The sequence below is a fragment of the Manis pentadactyla genome, chromosome Y (assembly GCF_030020395.1).
Source record: "Manis pentadactyla isolate mManPen7 chromosome Y, mManPen7.hap1, whole genome shotgun sequence".
In the NCBI taxonomy this organism is placed as follows: domain Eukaryota; kingdom Metazoa; phylum Chordata; class Mammalia; order Pholidota; family Manidae; genus Manis; species Manis pentadactyla.
In genome coordinates, this window is record NC_080039.1 from 8,374,729 (window position 1) to 8,394,613 (window position 19,885).

The 19,885-nt window shown below is 37.1% G+C and overlaps 1 non-coding gene across 1 annotated transcript; it reads left to right on the forward strand.

The window, feature by feature from the left end:
• Positions 1 to 13,966: 13,966 nt before the first annotated feature.
• LOC130682224 (U6 spliceosomal RNA) lies at positions 13,967 to 14,073 on the forward strand. The gene has a single exon (XR_008995443.1). It is a non-coding gene; the product is annotated as a U6 spliceosomal RNA (small nuclear RNA).
• The last annotated feature ends 5,812 nt before the right edge of the window (positions 14,074 to 19,885 follow it).

Here is a 19,885-nt window from a genome sequence, read left to right on the forward strand (position 1 = left end):
GAGAAGCAAAGAATCCTCAGACAGTATATAACAGCTCAATAAGCAAGCTAAGTTAGGCAGTAATATACTAAAGAGGGTAACCTTGAACCTTCGGTAACCATGAATCGAAAGCCTGCAATGGCAATAAGTACATATCTTTCAATAGTCACCCTAAGTGTAAATGGGAAGAATGCACAATCAAAAGACACAGAGTTATAGAATGGATTAAAAAGCAAGACCCACCTATATGCTGCTTACAAGAAAGTCACCACAAACCAAAAGGCATGCAGAGATTTAAAGTCAAGGGAAGGAAAAACATATTTCAGGCAAACAACAGAGAGAAGAAAGCAGGGGTTGCAGTACTAGTATAAGACAAAATAGACTTCAAACAAAGAATGTAACCAGATGTAATGAAGGAGATTACATAATGATAAAGGGCTCAGTCCAACAAGAGGATTACCATTCTAAATATATATGCCCAAACACTGGAGCACCAGCATATGTGAAACAAATACTAACAGAACTAAAGAGGGAAATAGAATGCAATGCATTCATTTTAGGAGACTTCAACACACCACTCACCCTGAAGGAGAGATCTACTGGGCAGAAAATAAGTAAGGACACGTAGGCACTGAACAACACACTAGAATAGATGGACCTAATAGACATCTATAGAACTCTACATCCAAAAGGAACAGGATATACATTCTTCTCAAGTGCACATGGAACATTCTGCAGAATAGACCACATACTAGCTCACAAAAAGAGCCTCAGTAAATTCCAGAATTTTGAAATTCTACCAACCAACTTTTCAGACCACAAAGGTATAAAACTAGAAATACATTCTACAAAGGAAACAAAAAGGCTCACAAACACATGGAGGCTTAACAACATGCACCTAAATAACCAATGGATCAATGAACAAATTAAAATAGAGATCAAGGAATATATGGAAACAAAAGACAACAACAACACAAAGCCCCATCTTCTGTGAGATGCAGCGAAAGCAGTATTAAGAGGAAAGAATATAGTGATCCAGGCACACTTAAAGAAGGAAGAACAATCCGAAATGAATAGTCTAACATCACAATTATTGAAACTTGGAAAAGAAGAACAAATGAGTCCTAAAGTCAGCAGAAGGAGGGACATAATAAATATCAGAGAAGAAATAAACAAAATTGAGAAGAATAAAACAATAGGACAACTCAATGAAACCAAGTGCTGGTTCTTTGAGAAAATAAAGAAAATAGATAAGCCTCCAGCCAAACTTATTAAGAGCAAAAGAGAATCAACACGCATCAACAGAATCAGAAACGAGAATGGAAAAATCACGACAGACTCCTCAGAAATACAAATATGATAACAAGCTGAAAAACATAGAAGAAATGAACAACTTCCTAGAAAAATACAACCTTCCAAGATTGACCAAGGAAGAAATCCACAAGTTAAACAAACCAATTATGAGCAAAGAAATTGAAACGGTAATCAAAAAACTACCCAAGAACAAAGACCATGGGCCACATAGATTCACCTCCGAATATTATCAGACATGCAGAGAAGACATAATACCAATTCTCCTTAAAGTTTTTTAAGAAATAGAAAAGGAGGGAATACTCTCAAACTAATTCTATGAAGCCAACATCACTCTAATACCAAAACCAGGCAAAGACCCCTCCGAAAAAGAAAATTACAGACCAATATCCTTGATGAATGAAGATGCAAAAATACTCAATAAAATACAAGCAAACCGAATTCAAAAATATATCAAAAGGATCACCCACCATGACAAAGTGGGATTCATCCCAGGGATGCAAGGATGGTACAACATTTGAAAGTCCATCAACTTCACCCACCACATCAACAAAAAGAAGGACAGAAACCACATGATCATCTCCATAGATGCTGAAAAAGCATTAGCCAAAATTCAACATCCATTCATGATAAAAACTCTCAGCAAAGTGGGTATAGAGGGCAAGTACCTCAACATAATAAAGGCCATATATGGTAAACCCACCGCCGACATCATACTGAACAGCGAAAAGCTGAAAGATTTTACTCTGAGATCGGGAACAAGACAGGGATGTCCACTCTCCCCACTGATATTTAACATAGGACTGGAGACCCTAGCCACGGCAATCAGATAAAACAAAGAAATACAAGGAATCCAGATTGGTAAAGAAGAAGTTAAACAGTCACTATTTGCAGATGACATGATATTGTACATAAAAAACCCAAAAGACTCCACTCCAAAACTACTAGAAATGATATCGCAATACAGCAAAGTTGCAGGATACAAAACTAACACACAGAAATCTGTGGCTTTCCCATACACTAACAATGAACCAATAGAAAGAGAAACTAGGAAAACAATTCCATTCACAATTGCATCAAAAAGAATAAAGTACCTAGGAATAACCCTAACCAAAGAAGTGAAAGACCTGATCCCTGAAAACTACAAGACACTCTTAAGACAAATTAAGAGGATAGAAGGAAATGGAAACCCATCCCATGCTCTTGGCTAGAAAGAATTAATATTGTCAAAATGGCCATCTTGCCCAAAGCAATATAGAGATTCGATGCAATCCCTATCAAATTACCAACAACATTCTTCAAAGAACTGGAACAAATAGCTCAAAAATTCATATGGAAACACCAAAGACCCCGAATAGCTAAAGTAATCCTGAGAAGGAAAAATAAAGTGGGGGGGGGGGATCTTGCTCCTCATCTTCAAGCTCTACTACAGAGTCACAGTAATTAAGATATTTTGTACTGGCATAAGAAAATTGTCACAGAACAGTGGAACAGAATAGAGACTCCAGACATTACACCAAACATATATGGTCAATTAATATAGAATAAAGGAGCCATGGACATACAATGGGGGAAATGACTGTCTCTTCAACAGATGGTGCTGGAAACACTGGACAACTATATGTAAGAGAATGAAACTGGACCATTGTCTAACCCCATACACAGAAGTAAATTTGAAATGGATCAAAGACCTGAATGTAAGTCATGAAACCATACAACTTAGAAAAAAATATAGGCAAAAATCTCTTAGATATAAACGTGAGTGACCTCTTCTTGAACATATCTCCCTGGGCAAGGGAAACAAAAACAAAAATGAACAAATGGACTATATCAAGCTAAAAGCTTCTGTACAACATAGGACACCATCAATAGAACAAAAAGGCACCTTCTGTAAGGGAGAATATATTTGTAAATGACACATCCGATAAAGGCTTGATATCTGAATTATATAAAGACATCACCCACCTCAACAAACAAAAGCAAATAATCCAATAAAAAATGGGCAGAGGAACTGTATAGACAGCTCTCCATAAAAGAAATTCAGATGGCCAACAGACACATAAAAGATGCTCCACATCACTAATTATCAGAGAAATGCAAATTAAAACCACAATGAGATATCATCTCACACCAGTAAGTATGGCTACCATCCAAAAGACAAACAACAACAAATCTTGGCGAGGCTGTGGAGAAAGGGGAACCTTCCTACACTCCTGGTGGGAATGTAAGTTAGTTCAACCACTGTGGAAAGCAGTATGAAGGTTCCTCCAAATGTCCAAAATAGACTTACCATTTGACCCAGGAATTCCACTCCTAGTAATTTACCCTAAGAATGAAGCACTCTAGTTTGAAAAACACAGATGCACCTCTATGTTTATTGCACCACTATTTACAATAGCCAAGAATTGGAAGCAACCTAAGTGTCCATCAGTACATGAGTGGATAAAGAAGATGTGGTACATATACACAATGGTATATTACTCAGCCATAAGAAGAAAACAAATCCTACCATTTACAACAACATGGGTGGATCTAGAGGGTATTATGCTCAGTGAAATAAACCAGGTGGAGAAAGACAAGTACCAAATTATTTAACTCATATGTGGAGGATAAGAACAAAGGAAAAACTGAGGGAACAAAACAGCAGCAGAATCACAGAACCCACGAATGAACTGAAAGTTACCAAAGGGAAAGGGACTGGGAACGATGGGTAGGTAGGGAGCGATAAAGAGGGGGAAGAAGAAAGGGAGTATTATGATGAGCATGAAAAATTTGGGGGTGGTAGAATGGGGATAGCTGTGCAACACAAACTTGACAAGTAGTGATACTACAACATTTTGCTATGCTGATGGACAGTGACTGTAATGGGGTTTGTGTGGGGCACTTGGAATAGGAGAGAGCCTAGTAAACATAATATTCTTCATGTAATTGTAGATTAATGATAACAAAAAAAGAGAAAGAAAAGGGGGATTACTCCCTGATAGGATAAAACTAACTGCAAATCAATGATTAATGCACACTTTACATATCCTTTATTTTTATCTTTTAAGGGGTGTCAGATGATCGGCTATGGAAGCAATTTTTCTAATAATATTCATTCCTCTTAAAAAAAAACAGTTCCTCTGTGGTGATCTCCAATAGGTTCTTCACAGAGGTATAAAGGTCATATCAACGTGTGAGCAAAGGGTTTGTTTGTGTTTATACAGAGGACCAAAGCCTAATTTGGCTACCCAGAAAACGAACTAAGATATGATATGAAGAAGAACTTGCAACATCAACATCCTCTGGAAGAGTCATTCCAGAAGATGATCATCAAAAATCTTCAATAAAGATCCTGGTGCTGTTGAAGTTGCAGCTGCATTTATCGCACCGGTTCCTGGACTTGCCATTGGCATGAAGATGGAGATATCTAAGCTGGCCTGTGCATGCAGTAAAACAACAAATTTGACTGGATCTGTACTGTCGGAACTCAACCAAGAATTAGGAGAAGTGAAAGTTGCAGTTCTCCAAAATTGTGCGACTATAGACTATATACTGTTCAAAGAACATATGAGATGTGAACGGTTCCCAGGAAGGTGCTGTTTTAATTCGTCTGATTTTTCTCAAACTATTCAAATTCAGTTAGACAATATCCATCATATCATTGATAAGTTTTCACAGATGCCTAGGGTACCTAACTGGTTTTCTTGATTTCACTGAATATGGCTGGTAATTGTAGGTCTGCTTTTGTTATGTAGCTGTATTCCTATTATGTTAATGTCTGTACACAATTTAATTAGTAGCTTAAAACCTATACATGCTGATGTTACTCTTCAAGAAGATATGTCAAAGAAATAATCAATCTTCCCATGTTTCCTCCCGTCTGCTACTTCTATAGCTTTTCTTCCTTCCTAATTACAACCCTTTAGAAGAATTCGTGCCTAATATCGAAAACTGCCGACTATCATAATTCTTCCAAGTGGTAAAGATACCTCAAGACAAACGCTGGGCGTAGAAGCCACAGGGCATAAATCTGCAAAGAAGTAAAAAGCTAACCTCTTCAAACAATATTGCTTCTCTCTCACTTACCAACTTTACATTTCCAAGCATGGCCCTGGAAGATGAATGGTTAGCCAGAGACAGGTAAGATTCCTCAAGGGAGGAACAACCTAAGACAGGCACAGTCACAGGGGGGGCCATCAGGTGAGAAATTGGGGACCAACAGAGGTGAGGCTTAGAACCCCAGCCCCCCTGTTTTGAGAGAAATCTTCTGCATCTGTGGATGTTTTGTTGCCCTTGTCTAGCTTGGATTAACACATAGGCTACAGGCACACACCTGATCATCTACATTTGCCTTCTTACAGCACTAAATCATGTTTTCTACCTTTATCTTGCATCTACCTACCACTTCATCACTTTATAAAAAAATAATAATAAAAAGGGTAAAATGTGGGATTCACATATAAATCAAGTATAAAAATCAAACGAATAATTATATCTGACTTGTTTATAGTTCATGATGCGTGATCAAAACTGAAAGTTCCTGTGATATGACTGCCCTTGCACTGTTCACCATGTAAGAACTTATTCACTATGTAAGAACTTGTTTGTTATGCTTCAGAAGATTGGAGACTGTTGAGAATTAGGCTTGGGGTTGATTAATGATTGTGCATTGAGTCCCCTATACAGAATTTTATTGTTAACAACTATTTTGTCAATAAATATGAGAGATGCCATCTCAAAAAATAAAAATAATAATAATAAACAGATTGTCCATATTCCCCCTCAACCATAGTTATATTATTTTGTACAAAGTTAAATATACTTTTTTGACTTTATGGTTTTAGCTGTTTCTTGTAGAATTTAACCAAAGAGTGTGGTTGAAAATGATTAATATCATACAAAAATTCAATGTAAATTTTTAAGTTTCCTTTATCTTGTGTATTAACATTGATTATTTTACAGTATCTCTATAGCACTAAAATACTAAATACTGCATCTTACACTGTACTTTCAAGATACTCTTCAGATCTATGTGAAAACTATGCCTTAGTTTATTGCCTGGCCCTTTAAATTTGTTTTCTGTATTCCTCTTCCTGAAAGTAAAAATTCCCTCTCCTTACTCCATGCATTTAGCTGTTTGTCCTAAATAGGCTCACTATGTTTAATGCCTTCATTTTAAAAGCCTCAAGTATTTGTTGCTAATATACTTATTTTTTAAGTCTTCTATGTTAAAGATTATAGTGTGCTTTATGAAGTAAAGTTAAAAATGAAACATTATCGAGCTGAGGCAGAGCAAAGATGGTGACATGAGTAGAGCTGCAGAAATCTCCTCCCAAATCCATATATATTTTTGGAAACTCAATAAATACAACTATCCCTAAAAGAGAGACCAGAAGATACAGGACAACAGCCAGGCTACATCTACACCTGTGAGAACACAGCACCTCACAAAAGGAGTACGATAAAAGCTGTGTCCTGGCGGGACCCTTGTGCCCCTCACCCCAGCTTCCGGTGGGAGGAGAGGAGTTGGAACAGGGAGGTAGAGGGAGCACAGTACTTCTAAACACCCAGCCCTAGAAATATGCACTGGAGGACAGACATACAATGTGTGGAGTGCTGGATACTAGGGGAATGGGACAGTATAACTTGAGAGTGGGTCCCTGCAGCCAGTGCCCCTGGGAAAAAAAGAAAAGCAAGTGCTTTTTGAAAGACTTAAAGGAACAGGGACCCCACAGGTGGACAGAAACATCATGGGACACTTAGCCTAGCAGCTGGGAATCCAGGGAACTCTGGGTGCCCAGCAGTGCAGCTCAGAGGCCCGAGCAGCCTCCCATCTGTTTCCCCTCTGATTCCACTCCACAATACAGGAGAAGCAGACTGAGGCAGCAGGGAAGAGCTTCTTTCACAACAGCTGGGCAAGAATTAGAAAGACTGTCTGCATGCAGCTGCCCAGCACAAGCCAATAGGGGTCACTGTTCTCCCAGGAAAAGAAGGACACAACTAGCAAGAAGAGATGTTCTCCCAGCCAACACATGCGCCAGTTCCCCACAACTATCTCTATCGCCATGAAAAGGCAGAAGCATTTGATACAGACGAGACTAACCCAGACATCCTCTCCTGAGAAGCAATCTGGGCAGATATACCTAACCAATATCCCTGAAAAAGAATTTGAAATAAAGGTCATAACCATGCTGTTGGAGCTGTAGAGAAATACACAAGAGCTAAGGGATGACGTCTGGAAGGAGATTACAGAAATGAAAAAACCTCTGGAAGGATCTATAAGCAGAATGGAATTAGAAGCAAGATACCATTGATGGAAGAATAGAAGCAAAAGAAAAGGAATGCATACAAGCTGATGCAGATACAGATCAAAGGATATCCAGGAATGAATCACTATTCAGAGAACAGTGTAACCAATCCACGCAGAAAAGTATTCACATTATAGGGGTACCAGAAGAAGAAGATAGAGAAAAAGGGATAGAAAGTGTCTTTGAAGAAATAATTGCTGAAAACTTCCCCAAATTGGGGGAGGAAATGATCATTCAGACCACAGAATTACACAGAACTCCCAACAGAAGGGACCCAAGCAGGACAACACCAAGACACATAATAATTAAATTTGCAAAGATCAAAGACAAGGACAGAGTTTTAAAGGCACCTACAGAGAGGAAAAACGTCACCTACAAAGGAAAACCCATCAGGTTATCAGCAGCTTTCTCAACAGAAACTCTCAGGTCAGAAGAGAATGGCATTATATATTTAATGCAATGAAACAGAAGGGCCTTGAACAAAGAACACTGTGTCCAGCACGATTATCATTTAAATATGAAGGAGGGATTAAACAATTCCCAGACAAGCAAAAGTTGAGGGAATTTGCCTCCCACAAATCACCTCTACAGGGAATTTTAGAGGGACTGCTCTAGATGGGAGCACTCCTAATGCTAAACAGATGCAACCAGAGAAAATAAAACCAAAGCAAAGAGAGCAGACCAACTAGATACTAAATAAAGGCAAAAGGGAGGCAGTGCCAAGAAGGCGGCATGAGTAGGACAGTGGAATCTCCTCCCAAAAACATATATATTCTCAAAAATACAATAAATACAACTATCCCTAAAAGAGAGACCAGAAGACACAGGACAACAGTCAGACTACATCCACACCTGTGAGAACCCCATGTCTGGTGAAAGGGGTAAGATACAATCCAAAGGCCAGCAGGACCCGAGGCCCCTCACCCCAGCTCCTGGTGGGAGGGGAGGAGTCAGGGCGTGAAGGGAGAGGGAGCCCAGGACTGCTAAACACGGCAAATGAAGATAACATTGAACATTTGGTAAACACGAATCTAAAACCTGCAATGGCAATAAGTACATATCTTTTAATAATTTCCCTAAATGAAATGGACTGAACGTACCAATCACAAGACACAGAGTAATAGAATGGATGAAGAGCAAGACCCATCTATATGCCGCTTACAAGAGACCGACCTCAAACTCAAAGACATGTGCAGAATAAAAGTCAAGGGATGGAAAAAGATATTTCATGCAAACAACGAGGAATAAAAGCAGGTGTTGCAGTACTAGTATTTGCAGACAAAACAGACTTCAAAACAATGAAAGCAAAAGTGATAAAGAATGACCATACATAATGATAATGGGTTCAGTCCAACAAGAGGATATAACCATTATAAACATATAAGCACCCAAAAGAGGAGCACCAATATATGTGAAACAAATATTAACATAATTAAAGGAGGAAATAGAATTCAGTGCAATCATTTTGGGAGACTTTAACACACCACTCACTCCAAAGGACAGATCTACCAGACACAAAATAAATAAGGACACAGAGGCACTGAACAACACACTAGAACAGATGGACCTAAAAGACATCTATAGAACTCTACATCCAAAAGCAACAGGATATACATTATTCTCAAGTGCACATGGAACATTCTCCAGAATAGACAACATACTGGGCTACAAAAAGAGCCTCAGTAAATTCAAAAAGATTGAAATTCTACCAACCAACTTTTCAGACCACAAAGGCAAAGAACTAGAAATAAATTGTACAAAGAATGTAAAAAGGCCCGCAAACACATGGAGGCTTAACAACGTGCTCCAATAAAATCAATGGATCAACCACCAGGTCAAAATAGAGATAAATCAATATATGGAAACAAATGACAAAAACAACACAAAGCCCCAATTTGTGTGGGATGCAGCGAAAGCAGTCTTAAGAGAAAAGTATATAGCAATCCAGGCATATTTAAAGAAGGAAAAAAATCCTAAGTGACTAGTCTAATGTAGCAATTATCAAAATTGAAAAAAGAAGAACAAATGAGGCTAAAAGTCAGCAGAAAGAGGGACACAATAAAGATCAGAGAAGAAATAAACAAAATTGAGAAGAATAAAACAATATAAAAAATCAATGAAACCAATAACTGGTTATTTGAGAATATCAACAAAATAGATAAGCCTCTAGCCAAACTTATTAAGAGAAAAAGAGAATCAATACACATAAACAGAATAAAAAATGAGAAAGAAAAATCACAATGAACCCAATAGAAATATAAATAATTATTAGAGAATACTATGAAAACCTATATGCTAAGAAGTTGGAAAACCTGGAAAAAATGGACAACTTCTTAGAAAAACAAAACCTTCCAAGACCTTCCAAGGAAGAAACACTAAATCTAAACAAACAAAATACCAGCAAAGAAATTGAAGCAGTAAACAAAAAACTACCCAGGAAAGAAAAAGCCTGGACCAGACGGATTTACTTCAGAATTTTATCAGACATACAGAGAAGACATAATACCCATTCTCCTTAGAGTTTTCCAAAAAACAGAAGAGGAGGGCCTACTCTCAAATTCATTCTATGAGCCAACATTACCCTAATAACAAAACCAGGCAAAGACCCCACCAGAAAAGAAAATTACAGACCAATATCCCTGATGAATATAGATGCAAAATTACTCAGCAAAATATTAGCAAACTGAGTACAAAAGTACATCAAAAAGATCATACATCATGAACAAGTGGGATTCACCCCAGGGATGCAAGGATGGTACAACATTCGAAAATCCATCAACATCATCCATCACATAAACAAAAAGAAAGACAAAAACTACATGATCATCTCCATAGATGCAGAAAAATCATTCAACTAAATTCAACATCCATTCATTATATAAACTCTAAGCAGAATGTAACAGGGCAAGTTACTCAACATAATAAAGGCCATATATGATTAACCCACAACCAACATCATACTGAACAGTGAGAAGCTGAAATCTTTCCCTCTGTGTTCAGGAAAAAGACAGAGATGCCCAATCTCCCCACTGTTACTCAACATAGTACTGGAGGTCCTAGCCATGTCAATTAGACAAAACAAAGAAATACAAGGAGTCCAGATTGGTAAAGTGGGAGTTAAATTGTCACTATTCACAGATGACATGATACTGTACATAAAAAACCCTAAAGACTCCACTCCAAAACTACTAGAACTGATATCGCAATACAGCAAAGTTGCAGGATACAAAATTAACACACAGAAATCTTTGGCTTTCCTATACACTAAAAATGAACCAATAGATAGAGAAATCAGGAAAACAATTCCATTCTCAATTGCATCAAAAAGAATAAAATACCTAGGAATAAACCTAACCAAGGAAGTGAAAGATCAATACCCTGAAAACTATAAGATGCTCTTAAGGGAAATTAAATAAGACACTAACAAAGGGAAACTCTCCCCATGCTCTTGGCTAGGAAGAATTAATATCGTCAAAATGGCCATCCTGCAAAAGCAATACAGATGTGATGCAGTCCGTATCAAATTACCAGCAACATTCTTCAACAAACTGGAACAAATAGTTCAAAAATTCATATGGAAACACCAAAGAACCCGAATAGGTAAAGCAAGCCTGAGAAGGAAGAATAAAGTGGGGGGGGAGGGATTTTGCTCCTCAATTTCAAGCTCTACTACAAAGTCACAGTAATAAGACAATTTGTACTGGCACAAGAACATTGGCACAGACCAGTGGAACAGAATAGAGACTCCGGACATTACACCAAACATATATGGTCAATTAATATAGAATAAAGGAGCCATGGACATACAATGGGGGAAATGACTGTCTCTTCAACAGATGGTGCTGACAAAACTGGACAGCTACATGTAAGAGAATGAAACTGGATCACTGTATAACCCCATACACAAAAGTAAATTTGAAATGGATCAAAGACCTGAATGTAAGTGATGAAAACATAAAATTCCTAGAAAAAAAACATAGGCAAAAATCTCTTGGACATAAACATTAGCGATTTCTTCACGAACTTATCTCCCCAGGCAAGGGAAACAAAAGCATAAAGTAGCCAAGTGGGGCTAAATCAAGCTGAAATTCTTCTGTACAGCAAAGGACACCATCAAAAGAACAAAACGGTACCCTACAGTATGGGAGAATACATTCCTAAATGACAGATCCGATGAAGGGTTGACATCCAAAAGATATAGAGAGCTCATGCACCTCAACAAACAAAAAGCATATAATCCAATAAAAAATGGGCAGAGGAGCTGAACAGTTTTCCAGCGAAGAAATTCAGATGGCCAGCAGACACATGAAAAGATGCTCCACATTGCTAGTCATCAGAGAAATGCAAATTAAAACCACAGTAATATATCACCTCACACCAGTAAGGATCGCCACCATCCAAAAGACAAACAACAACAAATGTTTGCAAGGATGTGGAGAAAGGGGAACCCTCCTACACTGCTGGTGGGAATGTAAATTAGTTCAACTATTGTGGAAAGCAGTGTGGAGGTTCCTCAGAAAGCTCAAAATAGACATACCATTTGACCCAGGAATTCCACTTCTAGGAACTTACCCTAAGAATGCAGCACTCAAGTTTGAAAAAGATAGATGCACCCCTATGTTTATCGCAGCACTATTTACAATAGCCAGGAAATGGCAGCAACTTAAGTGTCTATCAGTAGATGAATGGATAAAGAATATGTGGTACATATACACAATGGAATATTATTCATCCATAAGATGTAAACAAATCATAACATTTGCAACAGTATGGATGGAACAAGAGGGTATTATGGTCAGTGAAATAAGCCAGGCAGAGAAAGACAAGTATCAAATGATTCACTCATATGTGGAGTATAAGATTAAAGAAAAACTGAAGGAACAAAACAGCAGCCGTCTCACAGAATGCAAGAGTGAACTAACAGTTACCAAAGGGAAAGGGACTAGAGAGGATGGGTGGGAAGGGAGGGAGAAGGATGTGGAAAAAGAAAGGGGGTATTATGATTAGCATGTACAATTAGCATGTAGGGGGAGAATGGGGAGCTGTGCAACACAGTGAAGACAAGTAGTGATTCTATAGCATTTTACTATGCTGAAGGACAGTGACTGTAATGGTGTGTGTGTGGGGGGACCTGATGAAGAGGGAACCTAGTAAACATAATATTCTTCACGTAACTGTAGATTAATGATGACAAAGTAAAAATTTTTTAAAAAGGTAGCTGAAAGATGAAAAAAAGTCACATTATCATAATATCTTATTTCCAAAAGTATAGTTCCATTTTTGATGTGTTCTTTTAAAGTGGGGATCTTTTATAGAGGCCATTTTATTGGAAGTTATGGCAACTGATGGACCAGACCAATACTGACAACTTCACATTTGAAATATATAACAGCTAGCACTTTTCAGCCACAGTGTATAGGATGGTTAACTCTGTGCTATACGTATGCCATATTACTACAGTATGGCCCAGGTGAGGTCTTGTCACAGTCTACAGCTAAGCAGAAAAATCTACTAAGACATCATCTTAAACAAAGTACACCAAAGGGAAAAGCCACACTAGTGAGAGGACCAGCAATATTGAATGAAGACAAGGGGGCTGTTTGCTTTTGTTCACCAACTTAACTGAATATTTGTTCATTTCTTTTCAGTTTATTTCTATGTGAAATATAGCTAACAAAACAGATGAGTCCATTTCCAAAGCATCTCTTTACCCCTAAGAAAAAAGTAAATATTTATGTAATATGGATACAAATATTTCAAAAATAAAAAAAAATAATGTTTATTGTTTAGGCATTCTTTGAGCTGAATTTTTTTTCATCTGCTGGAGCTGCAACAACAAATTAACATAGACTAGGTGGCTTAAAGGACAAATATTTATTTCTCACAATTCTGGAGGCTGGAAAATCAGCAATCAAGGTGTCAATAGATTCACTATCTGTTAAGAAACCTCTTCCTGCTTTAAAGACTGTCTTCTTGCTATATCCTCACATTATGGAGAGACAGTGGATTCTGGTCTTTTTCTCTTCTTGTAAGGCCTCTAATCCCATTGTGGGGGTTCTATCATTATGATATCAGCTAATCTTAAATGTCTAATGAAGTTCCCACTTCTAAATGCCATTACATTGGGCTTCCACAAGAATTTTGAGGGGACACAAACATTCACTCCATAGCAATTAACAGTATTATCAAATCATTAACAGAGATATAAGATACATTTATAATGAATTATTATAATCAGATATATAATAGACTAATAAAATTTAAGCAAGTGAAGTGTTTAAGAAATTGTCCTATAATTAAAACTGGACAGGATAAATTCCCGGTGTCCTATGCACTACCTAGCAATTCATCTGGGCATTATTTTATTTAAAAGTTTTACAGAAATAGTGCTTGCTTCGGCAGCACATATACTAAATTGGAAGGATACAGAGAAGATTATCATGGCCCCTAAAAAAAAATAAAGAATAAAGTTTTACAGAAATAGATTCGTATACACGGAAAACAAGACTGGTGGTTGTCATAGTGAGATGGGTGGGGTGGTGGATGAAATAGGTGAAGGGTACAAAGAGATGCAAACTTCAAATCGTAAAATAAGTTAGTCAAAGGAATGAAAGTACAGAATAGGGAATATAGTCAGTAAAGTGTGATTTCTTTGTATGTTCACAAATGGTAACTACACTTAACATGGTGAGGATTTAATAATGAAGTGTAATTGTTGAAAAGCTATGTTTTATGTATGAAACCATTAAATATAGCATATTACCTATATTTCAACTAAAAAATTGAAAAAAGGATGAATTTAAAATTTGATAATTTTATATTCACTAGGTTATTTCCTATTTTGTAGAGGTAGAATTATGTGCTTTATGAAGTTGAAAACTGGTAGAAATACAGATGACTTTTTATCTAAGCTATGCAAGTGGATTATGTCCAGTAAATGTACATTTGATTGCCACTCAGAAGGAAAAATTAAGCCAACATACTACATTTCATTGTTTTACAAGATATAAACCCATTTTATACATATTGACAAATTTATGTCAGTATTTCTACCAACTGTCTTTCATTTAAGTTCTCCTTTGAACCAGTCTGATTATATTACTTGTCCTATCATTAGCTACTGTATTAAATACAATTTTTGACTAACGTTCATTTTATATTTGTGAGTTATGATTTCAAATTTCTGAAAATATACTTGAGCAGATATATAAAATACAGTGAATTAAAAGGTGTAACATATACTTCACTCACACACTGTTCTGTATTGGGTGCTGCTTTACTGGTCTGACCATTATTTCCATCAGAATCATCAGTGTAATTGTCAGTTGTGTCCTTTCAGTAGTGAAATTTATTTTAAAATGACTGATGTGATTCTTTTGCTTGTTGTATATATAAAATCCCAATATAATTGTAAAATAATGTATGAGCCCCATGCCCCAGGAACAAAAAAATGTATAAAATATACTTAGTAGTTAACTTACATATCTAACTATTACAGAATAAAATTAAAACATATATAATTTTGAGTCTTTTACCTATGGTTAAAGGAAATGGTTGTGCAATGGTCCTCTGTGGATCCTCCTTTCATTTTGAAATTCTTTCTGACTTTGTGGCGTTCACTTATCATCTTCTCTATCCCAATACATTCCAAGTTCCAAAATATTAAAATGAGCATGAACTTGGCAACTGGATTTTGCATTAATCACAGGGTGTTTTCAATATATCTGTGTACAGTTCCTTCAAGTTCAAAATTTATTACAGAGTTGTGACTAACTGTAACTTGGACATGTCTGGGTTAGATTTGGTGGGAGAAAAAACAAAATATCTAGGTAAGGTAATGAGCCGTGAAGGAATTTCAATGTAGGATGTGCTTAGGTAGGTTTGAAACACTCTGACAGGAAGGGGACTAAGGAAGTTTTCTTCAAACTGCCTTTGGAGGGCAAACTATTTCTATTGAGATTATTTATTTGGAACAACAATGGAAGGCCGGTGAGATGAGGAGAATGCCCCAAGCCAGTCTTTGGCAATGCTACTTAGTAACATCTACAGTGAGCCAACTTAGGCACACCTGTTAGTTTTCCAGATAAAAATTCTATACTAAAAAGAGCACCTGGTTTGTTCTTCTGGCTCAGCCCTCATTCTATTAGTGTCATGACCTAGGTTATATCAATTAACCTAAACCTTAGCTTCCTGAATCTGTAAAAGTGACTCAATTGCCTTTGCATCCTCTACAGCTTTAAGATCCACATATATGGGATCACTAGTCTGTCTCTAAAATTTTTCTATATAAAAGCAAATGCAGAAAATAGATGGGTCAGGTTGATAAATTATTTTAAAATATACAAGTGGAATATGTCTCCTCTTTTATAATTAGTAGAATAATGATAAAATTCAAATTTATTTGCCTTTAGTATTTGCTTGACTCTGGGTGAATTTTGTCGTGTAATTTGGCCTTAGGATCCATTCCCCCCAAAATAGAGGGCTTTGTCTTGCATCTCTTTTACTCTCCTTAAGGTCTTTGTTTTCAGAAATGAAAATAAAATCTCTCAGTGTGTTTAAAACAGCTTCAGAGACATTATTTTGCTATTCTCTATATTTAATGAAGGTGATTTCAATACAAGGTTTAGAGCCACTTCACCCTTTATCTCTCTTCTTTTTTATTCTTGATTGTGAACAAAAGTAATTTCCAGGTTGACAAGGAGGTAGAGGGAAAGGTAATTATGATAGCAGGTAAACCCACACTTAAGAGAGCAAGGCCCTTTTTTCTGATTTATATATGCTGCAATTATTTATACTCAGTAGTGAAGCATTAGGAAACTAAAATAAAGAATAGATTTTCATAAAGACAGGCTCTGAGCAAAACAGTATTGCCACATAGAGTGAATAACAATATAAGGTGCTAACTAAATTTGAATCTCAGATAATGCATATTTTTATCTCTTATTTTGAGGGGGCATCTCTCATATTTATTGATCAAATGCTTGTTAATAACAATAAAATTCTGTATAGGGGACTCAATGCACAAACATTAATCAACCCCAAGCCTAATTCTCAACAGTCTCCAAACTTCTGAAGCATAACGAACAAGTTCTTCCATAGTGAACAACCCACTGTTTAAAGTACAAATTTAATCTCCCGTATTTTGTGCAGTCACTTATCTGCAATTAGTGAGATAACGATTTTTCCAGATTGGGAAGATGTTAAACCCAACTTGGCCATAATTGGGTCTATCTTATGCCAATCAAATTTTACCGACCAATGAGAATAGCCTAGGACGAGAAACGAGCTGAAGGGGCATTTCTATCAGGCTCTTAACGGCCAAAAGGCAGTTCTGTCACTGGTAAGAGGGAAAGTAAAAATATTATAATTTATTGGTTTAATACAAAAATCCTTCCTCTCTTGGCAATAGTTGATGATATCGGGAGAAAGAACTGATACTTAATAAAGACTTAGAATGATTTTCACCACCTGCCTGATGTAAGTCCTAGGTAGGTCGGCGAAAACGAAGCTGCTGATCCACACTTAAGTTTCTGAGGAGACCGACGGGTGTAAAGATTTTTTTTTTTTGGAGAGGGCATCTCTTATATTTATTGATAAAATGGTTGTTAACAACAATAACATTCTGTATAGGGGACTCAAAGCACAATCATTAATCAACCCCAAGCCTAATTTTCGTCAGTCTCCAATCTTCTGAAGCATAACGAACAAGTTCTTACATGGTGAACAAATTCTTACACGGTGAATAAGTTCTTACATGGTGAACAGTGCAAGGGGCAGTCATCACAGAAACTTTCGGTTGGTTTGATCACGCATCATGAACTATAAACAATCAGGTCAGATATGATTATTCGTTTGATTTTTATACTTGATTTATATGTGAATCCAGCATTTCTCCACTATTATTATTATTATTTTTATTTTTAATAAAATTCTGAGATGGTAGGTAGCTGCAAGATAAAGGTAGAAAACATAATTTAGTGCTGTAAGAGGGCAAATGTAGATGATCAGGTCTGTGCCTATAGACTAAGTATCATTCCAAGCTAGACAAGGGCAACAAAACATCCACGGATGAAGAAGATTTCTCTCAAAACAGGGGGGGGTGAGGTTCTAAGCCTCACCTCTGTTGATCCCCATTTTCTCACCTGATGGCCCCCCTGCGACTGTGCCTGTCCTGTCTTAGGTTGTTCCTCCCTTGAGGAATCTTACCCGTCTCTGGCTAACGAGTCATCTTCCGGGCCGTACAGGGAAATGTAAAGTTGGTAAGTGAGAGAGAAGCAATATTCTTTGAAAAAGTTAGCTTTTTACTTCTTTGCAGATTTGTGCCCTGTGGCTTTTATGCCCAGCACCTGTCTTGAGGTATCTTTACCACTTGGAAGAATTAATGATACTCGGTAATTTTCTATATGAGGCACGAATTCTACTAAAGGGTTGTAATTAGGAAGGAAGAATAAAAGCTATAGAAGCAGCAGATGGAAGAAAATATGGGAAGATTGATGATTTCTTTGACATATCTTCTTGTAGAGTAACATAAGCATGTATAGGTTTTAAACTACTAATTAAACTGTGTACACACATTAACATAATAGGAATACAGCTACATAACAAAAGAAGACCTACAATTACCAGCCATATTCAGTGAAACCAAGAAAGCCAATTAGGCACCCTAGGCATTTGTGAAAACTTATCAATGATATGATGGATACTGTCTAACTGAATTTGAATAGTTTGAGAAAAATCAGACAAATTAAAACAACACATTCCCGGGAACTGTTCACATCCCATATGTTCTTTGAACAGTAGATTGTCTATAGTTGTGCAATTTTGGAGCGTTGCAACTTGCACATCTCCTAATTCTTGGTTGAGGTCCAACAGTATAGATCCAGTCAAATTTGTTGTTTTACTGTATGCACAGGCCAGCTTAGATATCTCCTTCTTCATTCCAATGGCAAGTAGGAACCAGTGGGATGAATGCAGCTCCAACTGCAACAGCGCCAGGATCTTTGTTGAGGTTTTTGATGATCGTCTTCTGGAATGACTCTTCCAGAGGATGCTGAGGTTGGAAGTTCTTCTTTGTATCGTATCTTAATTTGTTTTCTGGGTAGCCAAATTAGTCTTTGATCCTCTGTATAAACACAAACAAACCTTTTGCCCACACGTTGATATGACCTTTATACCATTGTGAAGAACTTATTGGAGATTGTCACACAGGAACTGCTTTTTTTTTAAGAGAAAGGAATATTATCAGAAAAATGTACTTCCATAGCTGATCATCTGACACCCTTTAAATGATCAAAATTAAGGATTTGTAAAGCATGTATTAGTCGTTGATTTGCAGTTAGTTTTATCCTATCAGGGAGTAATCCCCTTTTTCTTTCTCTTTTTCTTTTCTTTTTCTTTTCTTTTTGCTATCATTAACCTACAATCACATGAAGAATATTATGTTTACTATGTTCTCCACTATACCAGGTCCCCCCCACAAACCCCATTACAGTCACTGTCCATCAGCATAGCAAAATGTTGTAGATTCACTACTAGTCTTCTCTGTGTTGTACAGTCCTCCCCTTTCTCCAACACCCCCCTTTATGCCTGCTAATTATAATAACCCCTTTCTTCTTCCACCCCGCTTATCCATCCCTACCCACCCATCCTCCCCAGTCCCTTTCCCTTTGGTACCTGTTTGACCATTCTTGGGTTCTGTGATTCTGCTGCTGTTTTGTTCCTTCAGATTTCCTTTGTTCTTATACTGCACAGATGAGTAAAATCAAATGGTATTTCTCTTTCTCCACATGACTTATTTCACTGAGCATAATACCCTTTAGCTCCATCCATGTTGTTGCAAATGGTAGGATTTGTTTTCTTGTTATGGCTGAATAATATTCCATTGTGCATATGTACCACATATTCTTTATCCATTCATCTACTGATGGACACTTAGGTTGCTTCCAATTCTTGGCTATTGTAAACAGTGCTGCGATAAACATAGGGGTGCATCTGTCTTTTTCAATCTTGAGTGCTGCATACTTAGGGTAAATTCCTAGGAGTGGAATTCCTGGGTCAAATGGTAAGTCTATTTTGAGCATTTTGAGGAACCTCCATACTGCTTTCCACAACGGTTGAACTAATTTACATTCCCACCAGCAGTAGGAGGGTTCCCCTTTCTCCAAAACCTCGCCAAGATTTGTTGTTGTTTGTCTTTTGGATGGTATGCATTCTTACTCATGTAAGGTGATACCTCATTGTGGTTTAATTTGCATTTCTCTGATAATTAGCGATGTGGAGCATCTTTTCATGTGTCTGTTGGCCTT